The sequence below is a fragment of the Pinus tabuliformis genome, chromosome 7 (genome assembly GCF_031772625.1).
Source record: "Pinus tabuliformis cultivar Carrire ecotype Pingquan chromosome 7, CPIR1, whole genome shotgun sequence".
NCBI lineage: Eukaryota > Viridiplantae > Streptophyta > Pinopsida > Pinales > Pinaceae > Pinus > Pinus tabuliformis.
The window spans coordinates 408969026-408975836 of record NC_142293.1 but is presented as its reverse complement, the minus strand read 5'-3'; positions in this window follow the sequence as shown (position 1 = coordinate 408975836).

The following is a 6811-nucleotide window of genomic DNA, read 5'->3' as shown; positions in this document are numbered from 1 at the left end:
ACTAAGTGGACATTGCGACACCCCATTCTTTTGAACTTCACCATCATGCTCCTCATCACCGCTGCTTTCATAGTCCTTAGAATTTGGACTAAGTGGAATCTGTGACTCTTTAAATTCTCCATCCCCTCTTTCATCAGTGTTGCTCTCGTAGTCCTTAGAATCGGGACTAAGTGGAAGAATTGACTTTCTATTCATAGTGGAAGGATTCCCACTATATTCATCAATATGAATAGAGTTGTTACGCGATGAAGATGTTGATGGTGTATAAACCGAAACTTCACCATCAGAGCAATCCATCACTTTCAAATAGAAAATGTTGAATGACACAAATGGAGTCTCCTGAGAGTATTATATAGCTTAAAGAATGAAATATTCTCTCCAAAGTTATTCCCTCCAAAAATTTTCGCGAAAATATTTCCCTCCAAAAATTTTCGCGAAAATATTTCCCTCCAAAAGTTTGTTAGATTTATTTACCTTTATTATTTTATTCTACAATTGATTGAAAAACATAAACTAATTTATTTTTATGAAATAAATCACTAAAATTCAAATTGTAAATCACAACTTGTACATTAATTATTCTAATAGTTAAAGTATATCATATTTACTTAACAATTTCTTTTTTTCTAATTTTTATAATATATTCTCAAACATATTAATCCCACATTCAGTCCGTTGTAAAACAACTCTACAATATTCTCTCTATAATAATGTAAAACAAATTATCCCACATTAATCATATGGAAAAACATCTTCGTAATTTCACTTATATAATAAATTTCGCTATCACTATCACTCGCCTCACATCTAGGTTTTCTGAAATTCCTTGAAAGACTCGCGAATTTGTGGAGCAGCGATATTGCTATCAACAATATATACAACGAAGAATTGTCGCAATTGAAAGGCAAGTACAATTATTTTTTTGAAATTTTCATATTAAATTACGTTAATGAAAAATATATATTTTTTTAAATTAAAAAATTTTCCAAGCCAATTTTTTTTTTTTATACCACATGGTGAATCGGTAACTGTGAATCGGGCTGGGCGGGGCGGGCGAGCCGGGTGGGCTGGGCGGGGCGGGCGGGGCGGGTGGGCTGGGCGGACCGGGTGGGCTGGGCGGGGCGGGCGGGCGGGCCGGGTGGGCTGGGCGGGGCGGCCGGGCGGGCCGGGTGGGCTGGGCGGTGCGGGCGGGCGGGCCGGGTGGGATGGGCGGGGCGGGCGGGTGGGATGGGCGGGGCGGGCGGGGTGGGCGGGGTGGTCTGGGGTGGGCGGGTGGGCGGGGTGGGGCGGGCGGGTGGGATGGGCGGGGTGGGCGGGTGGGCTGGGCTGGGTGGGCGGGTGGGATGGGCGGGGTGGGCGGGTGGGCTGGGCGGGGCGGGCGGGTGGGATGGGTGGGGCGGGCGGGGTGGTCGGGACCACCCCGCCCGCCCCGCCCCGCCCATCCCACCCACCTGGCCCGCCCACCCCGCCCACCCGGCCCGCCCCGCACACCAGGCCCGCCCACCCCGCCCATCCACCCCGCCCATCCCGCCCGCCCGCCCACCCGCCCGGCCTGCCCACCCGCCCACCCGGCCCGCCCACCCCACCCATCCCACCCGCCCAAACCGCCCACCCGCCCGCCCCGCCCACCCCGCCCGGCCACCCTGCCCATCCCACCCGCCCGCCCACCTAGCCCATCCCGCCCGCCCGCCCACCCGCCCGCCCCGCCCACCCCGCCCGCCCACCCCGCCCGCCCACCCAGCCCATCCCGCCCGCCCGCCCACCCGCCCATCCCACCCGCCCGCCCACCCGGCCCGCCCACCCCGCCCATCCCACCCGCCCGCCCACCCGCCCATCCCGCCCGCCCGCCCCGCCCCGCCCCACCCACCCGGCCCAGCCCGCCGCGCCCCGCCCACCCGCCCACCCCGCCCACCCGGCCCAGCCCGCCCCGCCCCGCCCACCCCCCCCGCCCACCCCGCCCACCCGGCCCGCCCCACCCCGCCCGCCCGCCCCGCCCAGCCCACCCGCCCACCCGCCCCGCCCAGCCCACCCGCCCACCCGCTCGTAGAGGGCCACCCCCGGGCCGCCCCGCCCCGCCCTCGGGCGGAGCGTCGATTCCCGGAATCGACGCTCCGCCCTCGGGCGGGGCGGGGCGGCCCGGGGGTGGCGCTGTGCGGGCGGGGTGGGCTGGGCGGGTGGGCTGGGCGGGGCGGGGTGGGCGGGCGGGCGGGGTAGGCTGGGCGGGGCGGGCGGGGTGGGTGGGTGGGCTGGGCGGGGCGGGCGGGCCGGGTGGGGTGGGATGGGCGGGGTGGGCGGGCCGGATGGGATGGGCGGGGCGGGCGGGTGGGATGGGCGGGTGGGATGGGCGGGGCGGGGTGGGCGGGCGGGTGGGCGGGTGGGATGGGCGGGGCGGGCGGGGTGGGATGGGCGGGTGGGATGGGCGGGGCGGGCGGGCGGGTGGGCTGGGTGGGGTGGGCGGGTGGGATGGGCGGGGCGGGCGGGGTGGTCCAGCCCCGCCCATCCCACCCGCCCACCCCGCCCAGCCCACCCACCCGCCCGCCCCTCCCCGCCCATCCAACCCGCCCGCCCGCCCGCCCACCCCGCCCCGCCCATCCCACCCGCCCGCCCCCCCACCCCACCCGCCCCGCCCCGCCCACCCCACCCGCCCCGCCCATCCCACCCGCCCGTCCTGCCCCGCCCACCCGCCCACCCCTCCCCGCCCATCCCACCCGCCCGCCCGCCCCGCCCATCCCACCCGCCCGCCCGGCCCACCCCACCCGCCCGCCCCGCCCACCCCGCCCATCCCACCCGGCCCGCCCGCCCCGCCCATCCCACCGGCCCGTCCCGCCCGGCCCACCCGGCCCGCCCACCCCGCCCGGCCCACCCGGCCCGCCCACCCCGCCCGCCCCACCCGGCCGGCCCACCCAGCCCGCCCGCCCGGCCCAGCCCACCCGGCCCGCCCGCCCGGCCCGCCCGCCCGGCCCAGCCCACCCGGCCCAGCCCACCCGCCCCAGCCCACCCGGCCCGCCCGCCCCGCCCAGCCCACCCGGCCCACCCCGCCCGCCCGCCCCTCCCAGCCCACCCCGCCCAGCCAACCCGCCCACCCCGCCCGGCCACCTCGCCCGCCCGGCCCGCCCCGCCCAGCCACGCCCGCCCCGCCCAGCCCACCCGGCCCGCCCGCCCACCCCGCCCCGCCCACCCGGCCCGCCCCGCCCAGCCCACCCCGCCCAGCCCCGCCCATCAATTTTTTTATTTACTAATTTATGTGTTTTTTTTTTTAGGAAAATGGCATCAAGAAAAATTTCTGTGAATCTTTCTGGAGCAAGGAGTCTTAAAGGTGTATCTTCAAAAAGCGTTGGTGAACGAACTCCACCTGAGCTCATACCTACAAAAAACGTTGGTGAACGAACTCCACCTGAGCTCATACCTACAAATATGTCAACTGTTTTAAGTGATAAAAAGCTAATCTCAGATTGGAAAAGTTCAAAAGAGGTGAAATTTCCATCAAGAGCCTGGTATGTGAAAGAAAGAGAGAGCACAACTGTGAATATATATCTATACATTGATACACGCAATAATACTGAAAATTTGGAGGTGATGGGAAAAGTCATAGATATGTGTTCGGTACCAAACACTGAAGTTGTTTACGTACTTACAAAAACTGCCAAGTCACATGAAAGGATTAAATACCGACTATCATATTCATTATATGATAGGAGAGAGGTATCTACAAAGTTGTGTAAACAAATCGTAAATGATATGACACAAAACACGGTAAGTATTGTTATTTGTATTTTTATTTTGCGTTTTGAAAATGTCTCGCTATATTTTTTAACTTTGATTATATTAACATATGATATTTTGTTTGGCAGAATTTTGTTGAAAGCTGTTCAATTATGGTGGGAGGCATTCATTACATAGAGAATGATATCATGAACGTTGTCAGCCATTTTTACTCAGTGTCAGAGGAAGATATGCAAATCATGGAAAATGTAGTAATTGATGATGCTACAAAACTACATCCAAAGAATCAGAAAAAAAGGCCTCTGGTGGATAAATCTAGCAAGGGTAAACAAGTTACTTTTGAGGACGATGAAGTTGACAATGAAGCATATGTTGCCATTACTGAAGATGACATTGAAATTGTGGAAGGTCGTAAAAGACCAAAAGTAACAATGGCCAAGAATAGATCTCTTCAGAATGTTAAGACGAAAAAAAGTAGAGTTGAAGATCTTGAAGTAGTCATTACCAGCAGTCAAGAACCTAGTGAAACTTCAAAAGAAAGCAGAGAAATCATTACACCAGGAGCTGATTTAGGTGATGGCATTATCAAAACAAAACAAAATGCCATTCGACAGAATTTGACAAAGAGAAACCTAGTTGATGGTGGTCGTACATTTCAGTTAAATGTGACACAAACCTATAAGGCAAGTGAAGGACAATGCCAATATCAAGTCAGAAAGCCGCACCATCTGCATGTTCACAACTTGAAGACATTGATGAGGTACAATCCATATGCTCATGTGGTTAGTTATGTGCTTCTTGTTGATCCACTTCAAGTTCCCAACAAAGAAGCATTTGATAAGTCAAAATGTTTTGAATACAATTATTATGTGCTTGGGGGGAACCATTCTGTTGAAGCTCAAAGACAATTGATGGAGGAATATCCTAATAATCCACGTTTTGAAACGATGAAATGTATCATTTATGCTGGTTTAAATGAAACAGAAGCAAAGCTAGTGGCATGGGATCATAATTCAGATAATGAATATAAGATGTCTATGACTTTGGTCCAAAAGGTTAGATTTATTCATAGTGAATTCCTAGAAAAATGTGGTGGGGATAAGATCAATATTACTACAGATTTCCGAAAGGAATGTTGTATGGAAATAGGCTATCAAATTGAAGATAAAGGCAATTCAAAAAATGGAAAAGACAACAGATCTAGCGATTTATTCAGAGGTGTTGATAACATTTTCCAATTGGCATTTAGAACTGGAGATATTTGGAATTTGATTGATGACATTTTTAGCATGTGGGAAGACATTGGCATTAAAAACCAGAAGGTCAGAAAGTCTAAGCCATTGATATGTAGCAACAATAAATCAGCGCCTGAACTGAAGCAACTTCCAGACGATATGACCATCACGCCTTGGAGGGCGATGCAAGGAGTGAAAGATGAAAAAATTGTCAAAACAATATTATCTCGTGTGAAGTCGGGGGAATTATCATTGGAAGAAATGTCTGAAGAATTTCAAAAGTAAGTTTGCTGAATTATTTTTACTTATTTCCAGGATTATAGTTATCTTTTAACTAAAACATGTTGTTATTGGTAGTATTTGTTATACATATCAGTATATTAACTTTTTCTTACTTTATCTATGCAGTCACAAAGTTTACATGAAAATTCAGGAACAAATGGTTAAATTGTTGAATGAAGATAGTTGGGATGATGTTGTACGCAACTATCCAGATTCAAGTTCTACATCAACATTGAAAGCTTTTTATCTTGCATTTAAAAAGGTAACTTGATTTATACATTCAGTTTTAATCATCTGTGTACTATTTTTAATTTAAATTAAAACTTACACATACATTTGTTTGTTTGGTAAAAGATGAAGAAAGAAGATAATGGAGCACCAGACAGTTTCAAGACTTTTATTGAAAAAATAAAGATTGAAAGACTGAGAAAGCAACGTATTAAGAATGTTGAACTTGATCCAACTCTTAATCATTTCATTTGGAATGGGCTAGACACTATTCAATATCAAGTAATACAAGGCGACTGTGAAGACATTGCGAAACTCATACCAAAAAGGGATTATGCCCTCGTTATTGCAGATATTCCCCATGGTTTCAATATTCCAAACATTTGCTATGATAATGACCCTTATACTTATCAAGCTTTTAATAAAGTGGTGGCGGGATTTAAGGAAGTGACGTCATCACCATTATGGAGATTTGTGACATTTCATTCAGACACACAGTTGGCAATGTTATTGTCAAGCTTCAAGGGGAAAACAAATTCAAGGATGCAGCTTACATGGTAAGATGTTTAAAGGTATATTTGATTAATGTTGAAAAAATAATTTATGTACAAGTTAATTGAAATTTTACTATTTTATGTTACAGGAAAAAGTCAAATCTTCTTGACAATGAAGATCAACAATTTATAAATGACTGTGAGTTCATTCATATTGATAGTTGGGCAAAAGATGATAGCCATATGTCTATGATTTTTAATCGGGTGGACAAAAAGAGTCATAGCCAAATACTGACTTATGATGCTGTTGTGAGAAAACTAACATATGAAGACAAAGAAATGAAAGGAGAGATAGTTAACATTTATCAGAAACCACAATTATTGATTAACTATCTTATAGACATATGTTCAAATGAAGGAGATTGGGTTCTGGATTTATTTTCTGGCTCAGGTACGTTTTGCCACATGGAATTGAATTTCAATATGTTCTTTTTTTTAATTAATATGTCATTGTACTAATTTACTTCATTATTTTTTTGTGCTTGATAATTAGGTACAACACTAGCATGCTGCCTTCAAAAAGGAAGAAATTGCATTGCAATTGAGAAAGATCCATTACAATGCAATTTCATTCAGCAAAGAATTAATGCTCTTCAATTTCTTCCAGATGCAATGCAAGAAATTGGGTTGAAGAAAGGGGACTTTAGTGAATCACGTGTGGCAAAAAAGGCAAAGGAACCCCAACCACCATTACATGGAATGTATGGAAAGACACATATTGGGGGATTTGCAGACATGAAAGACCCATTAGAAGAGGAAAATGAGCAAAATGAGCAAAATGAAACAGAA